At 42.3% G+C, this 10,927-nt stretch overlaps 1 protein-coding gene across 1 annotated transcript in view; it reads right to left on the reverse strand.

Moving 5' to 3' along the window:
* Nucleotides 1-10,927, reverse strand: part of ptprea (protein tyrosine phosphatase receptor type Ea) — a 51,274-nt gene that overhangs the window by 15,861 nt on the left and 24,486 nt on the right. The window contains exon 2 of the mRNA XM_010737848.3: nucleotides 10,393-10,676. The gene's annotated coding sequence lies outside the window, so the exon portion shown is untranslated. The remainder of the gene's footprint in view (nucleotides 1-10,392; nucleotides 10,677-10,927) is intronic.

Here is a 10,927-nt window from a genome sequence, read left to right on the forward strand (position 1 = left end):
TTCACGGCGGGGCAGTGTCGTCCTGGGCTGCAGAATGGGAGGCCCCTGCTGTATTGACAAGAGCAGCAGGTCAAACACCAACAAGAATGACTTCCAGCTTCAATCACAGCAGACTTTACGCTTCATCAGGATATAAGTCAGTCTTAATACAATACTCACATTCTATATGTACATTGATTGATTGGTCATATTGGATGGCAGTAGCTCAGTCTGTAGGGATTTGGCTTGGGAACCAGAGGGTGAGTGATTCAAGTCCAGTATGGACCAATGTATGGAAGGTGGACTGGTAGACTGGTGGACTGGTCCAGTTCACCTCCTGTACAGCTCACCCTCTTGAGCAAGGTATAAAACTCCTAACTGCTCCCATCACTCTACCAGCTTTCCACATTTGCATGTCTGAGCGTGAGTGTGTTTGTGGTTGTATTTCAGGTAAAATGCATAAAAGAATTCCCCTTGAGGAATCAAAAAGTATAATCTCCAGGAGGGTGTTATAGTAATCGAGTTGTAAGATGACCACAGCCTGTTTTAGGAGTTGGGTAGCATGTTGAGTCAGCTTTTTCTTATGTTGTGAAGTGCGAAGCGGCACAACTGAGCAACTGAGGCAACGTGATCAGAGACTTCCATACAGGCCATACATACATAAATGGATATCAGCATCTGCCGGAAAACAATGTATCAGTTTGCCTAGTTAATTATGCTGAATCTTTTTTTGCTTTCACTTGCAATATTTTATGTTCAAATTAAAGACTGCAAGCAAACTGCAGTTTAAAAAAATAGAATTATGACAGAAATGTTGTTTAAAATGGGTCAAATGGACATTTGTCTGCTAAACAGTAGCTGACAGCTGAAATCAAAGTGCAAGTTTATTTCTGCTACAGATATTTATCTAACCTAAGACAACACAAGAACTGATTCTAACCATATCATCATCAGCCCAGTTTCGGCCCACGTGCTGTATGTGACAACACCTCAGCACTGTTCCAGAGACCCCAAGTATCTGGTATGCATTGTGTGACTCACCGCTCTGCCTCCACTGATTACAACCTGCCACTTCTGAATACCCGCAAACCTCACAGCACATAAACAAAAACACATGCACAGATATCATCATTTCACATAGGGCAACAGAGAATACAAACAGGTCACTACAAAGCCTGTTGCTGCTGCTTTATCCGTCCTCCAAACAAAAATCTAAAATGCAGTGTGGGAACTCTGACTCATGGTGAATTTCATGTCGTTTATAGTCCCAAAGCAGAAAGCTGTTTTTCCCTGACAGCGTTTTGTTTTGGAGGATGAGCTATTCCTCTCTGTGGACCTGTTGTTTTCCTTGTGGTGAGCTTCCTGCTCTGTCATTCTTACAGTCTGGGTTTTAAAAAAAAACAACCCTGAAGTGACATAATGATACCCCTGCAGCTCCCAACTATTGTCTGACTAATTAGCCCCAGAAACCCAACCATCAGAAAGGACAAGCTTGTTACAAATAGAAGATAAGACAGAGAAATTGGCTGTCTTCGTCTCTGACAGGAAACGTGGTGTTCCCTGGCATTGCGTCTTCCCGTAGACAGAGCACTGTCAGTTCCACTGAATGTGGTTTCTCTGGGCACAGAGTCGCTCTGTCTCTTCAAATACATCAGCTGGGGAATTCGGAAAATGGGTGGTGGGTGTACGGGCGATGTGAGTGGCCACTAGGTACATTGTGTCCTCTGAGGAAAAAACTGCCAGACTGTTTACCCTTCAGGCTATAACATTTTTTTTTTATAACTGGTACCTGCAAGAGGATTATTAGAGGAAGCAGTAACCTAAAGCCTTCTGTGTATTTTCTCTTCTCCTTGCTGTTCAAAACATGTTTTGCATTTTTTTTTTTTTTTTTTTTTTTTTTTGCTATCTCAGTTGTTTTCTTACAGAGAATTAAATGAGAAAATTGATACCAATCTTGTCTCAGTACAGAAAACAGGAAACATAGATATGCCAGTAATGGTGCATGCCAGCCTATAAGCAACAAGAAACTGCAGTACAGAAATGCCAAATGTACATTTGCAGTATGTAAAGTTATATATATATATGGGATCCTCAGCAAAATGTCATGTTATTATATGGTTAGTGTTATCATAATTGTTAAAATCCAGAATGTGACTTTGTCTTTGTTAACATTTCCTGTGAGCAAAATAGAGAAACGATATTTATAGAGCATGAGCTGATCAGTGTGATGATTCATATCATGTTTGTCTGTAACTACGATAACAGGTGTACGGTTTTGTCTGGTCACGTTGCTTGGTCACGTTTGACACAAATTTTAATAAACCACCGAAATCATTAAAGGTGCTATCAAGTTGCAACATGGGATGTGTAGGATGAAATGGTTTTAGAGCGTGTCCCATTAAATGAACAAAAAGAAATAAATCAGGATACCTCGGCTTCTACTGCATCGACTTTGACCATTATTTTTTTAAACACATCTCTCATGAGAGCCCTATCTTTATTAAAATGCAATACAAAAATCACTTGAGTACTCTTACACTTTCATGTGTTTGGTTATCTAATGTAAAATAACCCCTCTGAAAGAAAACGGTACGACAACACTGCAGGTTTAAGAAGTTCACACTTTCTTTTTGAGTGTGTCATCCTCGTATCAACCACGTCTCTCTCTCTGTGCTCTCAGCCTTTGGGGAGCTGCAGTGTGTAAACCTGGGTTGGGTTATCTATTTAAAGGACAGTGCACCACATTCACAGTCTTCACAGAAGAAATGAAAGTGCTGTGTTCCATGTGATGGACCGTTTTCCCATGCAGTGTAACCTAGTTGGGAAAGGTGATCAGTGTCGCTCTTTCTATTCCCGCAGACCACATCTATGATCTACATTCACATGCATGTACTTCACGTGTTCATAATCCATTCGAAGATTCAGTGCACTTACAAGTACAATGTGGAAAATGTAGATTTGTTTTAACTTGTATACTGCCGTTCTTCTCTATGTGTTCCCATGGTAACCTGACCAGCAGCACTGCCACCAAGGTGGCACCTGTGGGATGTTGAGCACGTCAGCTTTATCAAACAACAACAACAAAAAATCCAGCATACAGACATGCACTGAAAACCTGAAAACCTGATGTCAATCCAGCCTTTTGTTTGAGTTAACAGCTCCTGAACAGTGAGAGTGTGTATGATGTTAAACACACCTGGACACAGTACATAAAAAACACTGTCTGTCTGTCAGACCCACTTAAGCATAATGGTATTCAGTAAATTGCTTCCATGCTTTGCTACTTAATGTTAAAATTATGATTTGCTGGAAGGAACTGGATGAGATTTTGTTCTGGTTAAGGTGCACCTGTTCTGATATTGCAACATGCAGAACTTTAAATAAACCATCCTTCAATGTGAAAACACGAGATTTAACTAACTACAAACATCCATCTTGGATTTCCAGCTTGTTGCAAACATTAGCCAATGCTAAGCATGCACTTAGGAATCACCCTTGGTTTCGTTCCAATCTGCAGCCGCTGTGTGCTGTCACCAGGGCTTACATTAAGCGAGCTGTTGATGGTCAGTAAAGAGCCCAAAATTGTAGGTTGGTTGCTTGTTAAACCTCAATGGCATGTGTGTTAAATACAGTGGATCCAACATGTGGGTATAGAGGTTTTGGGACAGCTGGCGCCTTTAACGGAACTGGGTTGAGTAAATGTAGTAATCATTACTTTTTCAGGCAAGTAATTTATAGTAATTGATTACACTGTATAAGTGCCCAACATTGTCTATAACTGCACGCTGAGGATGAGTCCGAAAATCTATCAAGTTCATGAGATGAATACTGAATTTTTATGTCAGTCTGTAATTTAAAAATCCAACTTAAAGATTACTTCTATAATTAGCTGGGGTTCTTGTAGTACTGTCACGCTCTGCAGTATCTCACACCAGAACTATCTATAGCACCGTTGTACAGTAACAACTCTACCTCTGCAGCGCTGCTCTCTTGCCAATGTGGGTTCCTCCCCTCCTGCGCTCCTAGCATTGTCATTAATCAATTCCTGCCTCCTTCCCAGGGCGCCCAGACGCTGTGGCAGTGGTAATGACCTTGGAGACCCGCTGGCTCCGCTCTGCAGTGTCAGCCCTCTATGTGTATGGGAATAAACGTAGCATCTCCAGCAGCGATCTCAGCTTGAACGTGTACGAGAAAATGCATAATGTGCTCATATATATGCAGGTGTTGTGTGTTTTTGCATGCAGGAGAGAAACATTTACAGAATAAAAGAGAGAAAACCATGCTAAACCAACTCCAGGAAAACAAAAAAAAACTGGAGTTGTAGTTGCCAAGTTCAGGCCACAACATCCTGTTGACTGAGATATGGCAGCTACTGTTTCTGACCCTGAAAGCACTGCCATTAGTGGAGCCCTCTCTGGAAATGAGAGCTTTTAGTTGCTGCATATTAGTTAAGAAAAACACAGCACTAGATAAGAAGCGATTATTGATAATCCTCTTAAAAACATTCCAGCCATGACTGTAACATTTGAGAGTCGCTCTCATTTTAGCGTATGATTTAATGTCTTCAGCGTTTATAGCATTTAAAAGCTACTGTCACATTCTGGTAAGGCATGGAAACCACATAATTGGTAGTAAATATTTACTCCAGTCTGTCGTCTGCCCTAGTAAACACCACATCTGAGCTCACACTTGGTCGGCTCGTTTCGAGTGTCACTTAGTCCGTGTGTTGTGTGCTGCGTGCCACAGCAACACACAGTCATGGTTAATTTTTCCAAGGCGCCACTAGGTCTTTCAATCACTTCTGATCCACAGATTTACACGCCCGCACAAACACACTACACACATACGTTTCAGCAACAAATCCGCTAACAATTGGCATGCGTAGCTACTGCCTGGCTGCTTGGCATGAAATGCGCACACATGGGGGACACACACGCATTCAAACGCCTCAGCAGAGATCCATTGGAAAAGCACGTGCCAGGGCTTATTTGAGAGCCACCGTGCCAGATATGATTCTAATAGTGGTCCATCATCCACAAAATGTGTGTGTGTATGTGGAGGTGGAGGTGGGTGGAGGGGCGAGCGGCCCCTTTACACCTCCCAACCTGACAATACTGAGCACAGAGGCATCCATCTTTCTCCCACCCTGACACCTTTGGGATTTACCTCCACCCCTCTTTCAATTATTCAGCGGCAGACCAATTATGGCCTGGAATCAGAGCCATCGATAGCCCGGCGTAATGCGCAGCAGCTGGGCTGAAAATGATGAAACCGGCGTTGTGACACTTCTCATTATCACCCAGCACTGTGTGATTACTGGCACTCTGCTATGAACAGATATTAGTGTGAAAGACATATAGAGGGATGGTGAGAAAGAAGAAGAAGGGTTGTGTATAAAGCTAGGAGCCTGTCAGCGGGGTGATGTATGGGAAATTTATTGCTTGACTTGTAAAGCCATTAGGAGGAGGACAACAGTTTAATATACAGTGGTAAACTAATTACTTCTACTGAATACGAGGCAAGCACTTGTAGGGTCCTTTTTAGAGATCTAAGTACAGGTTGTACCCGCATTCAACAGTTCAAAGGGCAATTCTGGTATTTGTCAATGTCATCCTAAATAAAAAATATCGAAAACAGGACATTTCATTTGGGGAAGGACGTGAGCCTCCTCCTAAATTTAACAGAATTAATCTCAAACCCGTCACGTCTGACAAAAAACACCAACAAACACATAAAGTAGTCCCCTGAAAATCAGTGTAGCTGTTAAAAATTAGCCACAAATCTCCTGTTTCTAATCAAAAAGGTCAATAAAAACTGGATTGTCCCGTATCATTTCATTTCATGCAAAGTGGAAACTTGTCCACACAGAACACCGCCTTGTGTTTCCTACCACTTCTTTAACATGCACACACAGGCTGAATATGAGCCCACAGGCTCACAGTAACGTAAACAAATCAAAAGTCAGACTGAAAGTAGAAGCGGATGTTTTTACGCAGAGCTACAAGAATTTCTACTTCTGTCTGTGTTTACTTAGTTAGACTCAAAGACGTTTTTGGAAAATGATTCACTAATTCCAATTAACTTTTTTTTTTTTTTTTGCTGAGAATTAGATGAGAACATTGATATGACTCTTGCGTCTCTGTGATAAATACAAAACTAGAGCCAGCAGGTTCTTAGCTTAGCTTAGCTGAGCTGACCTTACTGAAATACAGAAAGCTGTGGTTTCTTTGTGGGGAAGATATGTGCTGGAACAATTTCATGGCAGGATGCAGAGACACAGTCACTGTCTAGGTATTTCCACATACTTCCAGTTTTTCATATTCATCACACAGACACTGAGCGAATCTTCTCATTAACTCTCGACAAGTAAGCAAATAAGTGCATTTTACTCGTGATAGCACGAGTAAAATTCTGTCACCTCAAAAATATGAGAAGTATACCCAGATTTACAAATATTGGAATTTCTCCTCAGTTGCCACCGGGACGCTCGATAATTCATAACATTCAATGTTTTTTTGGATGGGTATGAGTTTAATTAGAGTGTGTGGTTACTTTTCAGTAGTTCTCATACATTTTTACAAACAAGAATCGAAGATGAAACACAGCGTTGGCCATTCAGGAACCACTTCTTTCTAATTATAAGCCTCTAGAATCTAGAAAATTCAGTTCACACATCAGAATAAATTTAAAACCATAAACAAAATGATGACTGGTGGTCACATTGTGGGTAAATCACCTCTTTATCTGACCATACATTTGTCAGAGTCCTTTTTTAGGAAGTTTTAATGGTCAATAAAAAAAGGATTAAACCGATTAAAATGTAATTCTATGCAGAATCATAATGGCTGAGATGCCGTCTGGAAGCCTGAGCTTTATAACCAACCAGGCTGTCTCCCCTGAGAATGTACGGCTCATTTTTATGTCATGTTATTCAAGCGTAGAAATAACAGGCAATTGAGAAATCCTGTGGGACAAAGAAACTGACTTCACTCAAATGAATTAAAATAAATCGCAGTGTCAGTGCCTGTAATGATGACAATCCACAAAGCTTTCCCACTGACATGAGATTTATTTAACATCAGCACTGATGCAGAAGCTGAAGCTAAACAGGCCGAGCCCTCGTAGAAAAAAAACACCCTCTAGAGAAAGACCGGGGATCTCACATAGAACCCCCCCCCCATTTTCAGACACAGAGATAACCACAGTCCTTCAGGGATCTACGCAGGACAGACAAAATCTATCCCCCAAAATATCCTTTCATTCGCTGAGAGAAGGATGGGGAGGCGGGGGCAGCGGCGGTGGAGAAGCAAGTGATAAGCACCGCTGCGGGAGAACAAAAAGCCACTTGATTTTGAGGGGGTGAAAAAAGACGGAGGAGGAGAGGAGATGTGGGACCAGAAGGGATAAGTGAACGGCCCACGCTGCGAGGATGAGGAGGCTTGCCTCTGCAGACCTGTCTGCTCAGTGCAGACGCAGACTATAAAACCCTCCTTTGAGTCTTTGAAATAAAAAATAAAAAGGGATGTGAGGGCCGAGTGTCTTCTGGTTCTTGACATGTCCCCAGACTGTCTGCACGGAAAGTAAGGTTTTACTGTCAAACACCTCCCGGTTGCCATAGCAAAACTGCAGAATCGCACTTCATCTTCCATAATAACCGCCCCCTTTACGCTCCCTTATCACACGCCTGGCGACAACAGGTTTGACAAACAAGTGGGAAAACAAAAGCAATCCGTATTTTCATGCCATAGTCTGGATTCACAGAGGAGGCGCAGTGATTCGAACAGCAGCCTGCCTTCTAGGGGAAACTGGAAGTGGAAGCAGAGTAATTATGTTACCCAAACCTAAACCCCAACCTGACACATTTTTCCCAATCCTCTTTCTGCAGAATCACGGCCCCTGTAGAGCACATTATGAGCAGCACTTTGTTGATTAACATTGTGTAACCCTGTTGTTTGGTTTCTGCCTGAATTCTATAGGAATATGAGTCATTCAGTGGGGCCTTGGGCACCATAGTGAGCCTCATTGTCCTCCTCTCCTAGGCAGGCTTGTTACGCGAACACACACACACCATATTGAGAGCAAACGACTATTCTACATCGAAGGCCTCTTGGAGAACTTGCTGCCCTCTTGGAAGGAGGAAGTGCAACATCCAGCCCTCGCACTCTGCTGACAAAAGCTCTGCGTGACAGGCCGGCATGCTTGGAGAGACCTTGCCGGCCACTAATAGGTCTTGACAGAGGCATGGAGGCATGACAGGACATCAGAAATCCTGGACATAAACACCAGGCATGGAGGTAGGAGGAGGAGGTGATGACATGTTGGGTATCACTAAATTTCAAGAACAGATAAATGTGTTTGACCTGTAGGCCACCCAGGTAACATAAGAGTCAAAATCCTGGGAGACAACAACCAAAAACTGTGGAGGTAAATTGATGTATTTCACTGTTTTTGTACCAAGAATCTAGTTTAGACAGCATTTTAAAGTCATTTCCACCTTACATAATCAGACTTTTTTCAGTTTAGTGAGCAAAACCTTGCTGATATGAAAGTGAAAACAAAGCTGCCCATGCAAATACTTTCCAACCCAGGTCTGTTCTTTCAGTGGTGAATAGAAATGTTGAAGGTTGAAGAGCTACAGGGGACTGCAGCCTTATGTTAAGTGTAAATAAATGAGGGAGGGGGATTTGAGAAAAGTCGAGAGGGCAAAACAACCGTCCAGCAAGAAGAAATGTCTTTACTATTATGAAAACATTTTTAAAAGTTCATTTGAAACACCAGAGTGTCCTCTGTAAAAACTTCAGTTTCTTCACAGCTGACATTTGCGATGTGCGATCTGGGTCACACTCTTAATAAAAGCTACTGTATGTGCACATTGTGCGTGTAGGATTGCATGCGTCTGCGTGCATGCATGCCTGTGTATGTGTGTGAGTGTGTGTGTGTGTGTGTATGTTTCTGCAGTGTAAGCACATGCTGTCCTCCATCTGCTGTTTGATAGAGACCGTTTCCTTTCCTGTGCAGCCAGCCAACCAGCCAGCCTTCCTGTACCGCTCTGCTCCAGAGGGGAAATGGGAGCAAGACTGCCACACACTCCTGACAAAAACCCTGGATAAGATACGTACACACGCAGGCACAGTTGGACAGACAATGACTTAGCCACACATTTTTAACACAAACACACTCACAGTCTCCTCTCCTTTCTCTTTCCTTCCGTCTTAGACTTTAGGCTTTGTTATGTATTCGTCCATCTAATCTGTGTTCCCTTTGTCCTTATTTTTTTCATGGTCAAACACCTCCACGAGTTAAACAGCTCAGTGGGGACTAAAATATTAGACAACAATGAAGAGGTTTGTTAAATACAGGAAAAGTCAAAGGCATGGGTATTGAGAAGCTTTTGCAGTTATAACAACTCTAATCATGAACCGTGAAGCTCCTATTAGCCACCACGGGCGCATGGGTTGTAATAACAGGAAAATGGATCTGTAGTTCAACAGTGTGATTTGACAGAAGTACACCATCCATCTGGGACAAACCCAGAGACCTTTGCTCATGGCTGAGATTTCAAAGTAAAAACCATCTAGCTAAAGGAATCTAAAAGAAAGTAATCATTGCTGTGTGTCTGGATTAGGATTGCGACCCAATGAGATATTAGTGGTACAATAACCTTCTCAGAAAATATCACATTTTCAAGGTATAATGGTATTACACATGTATTTCTAATCATCAGTTACAATGACCTTTAAAGGAATGAAAACCCAAGGTGTAGTGACCATTATCAATAAAAAAATGACCAACAGGCTAAACAGGCTCTGACTGTGATTTGTTCACTCACGTCTCCTCAGTTTTCATACCAAGGTGTGTACGATGTGTACCGCTGCAACGCTAATCTGGATTAAATCCCATCTCTGTCTGCTTCAGTTTTCCCATCATGTCTAACACGGAGGTTCCTGTAAGTCTTCAGTCCTAACTATGCTGGCCACTTTGATGTCAACAACAGCAACGGTACTTAAGTCTTAAGTGGAAAAAAAAAATTCCGCCAGCTAGAGCCAGACAATAAATGCATCCAACTAATCCAAACAAAGTTAAATGCAAACTTTAGATTCCCATGTCTGATTTGGTTAATGGTGTTTTTAGTGCTGGACACTGTACTCTGCAGTTCTCTGAACTCACTACTGCTTCACTTCCTGTTTCTTGGTCCTTTTTACCAGTTGACACAAACAACACGCTCCAGATTGAGGAAGTGACTGAAGGGCCACAGATATGCCGGAACTGTAAAACTATTCATATACCTAAAAAAACAAACCCAAGTGAAATCCTCAAACAGTTCTCACGTTGTGTTTGAACTCATAAAAAGCAGCCATTAAGCTGTAAATACATTGATGCAGTATCATGTATGCAGGACACAGTCTGAATTACCTTGATGAGTGTTGATTCAATGTATGCTGATTCTCAGATCCATAATAGCAGGTCACATGGTTCTGACAGAGTCCAGTAGTCACATCGTTGCCATCGTCATCAGCGAGAGCTTGGACAGAAGCTGGAGGTGGTGGTGGGGTGAGTGAGGTCTGCTCCCACAGCCCAGTAAAGAGAGCTGTTCCCTGGATCCAGGCAGCAGCGAGTTGTGGGTCTTCACCAAGCAGCAACCAAACAGAGTTTTTGTAGGGCAGCGCTGCAAGCCTTGAAGGGATGCTGCTCACCACCTTTATTGAAACAGAAAGCATGAAGGACAAAAAGCACGTTAGGACAACTTCCCCAAAGAGGTGGCATTGATGTAATAAGAGGACCTTTACACATAATGATGACATCTAGTCTCGAGGGAAACACAGAAGACAGTGGCATTTTCCTTTTCAGAAAAGAAATGGTGGTGATGGCACAAAATCTAAGAATGTGCCCAAGGGTGATATGCAGATGGTCACTAAATGTAACCACTGTGAAGAAAAGACTTATAAAT

The sequence above is a fragment of the Larimichthys crocea genome, chromosome XVI (genome assembly GCF_000972845.2).
Source record: "Larimichthys crocea isolate SSNF chromosome XVI, L_crocea_2.0, whole genome shotgun sequence".
Taxonomy (NCBI): domain Eukaryota; kingdom Metazoa; phylum Chordata; class Actinopteri; family Sciaenidae; genus Larimichthys; species Larimichthys crocea.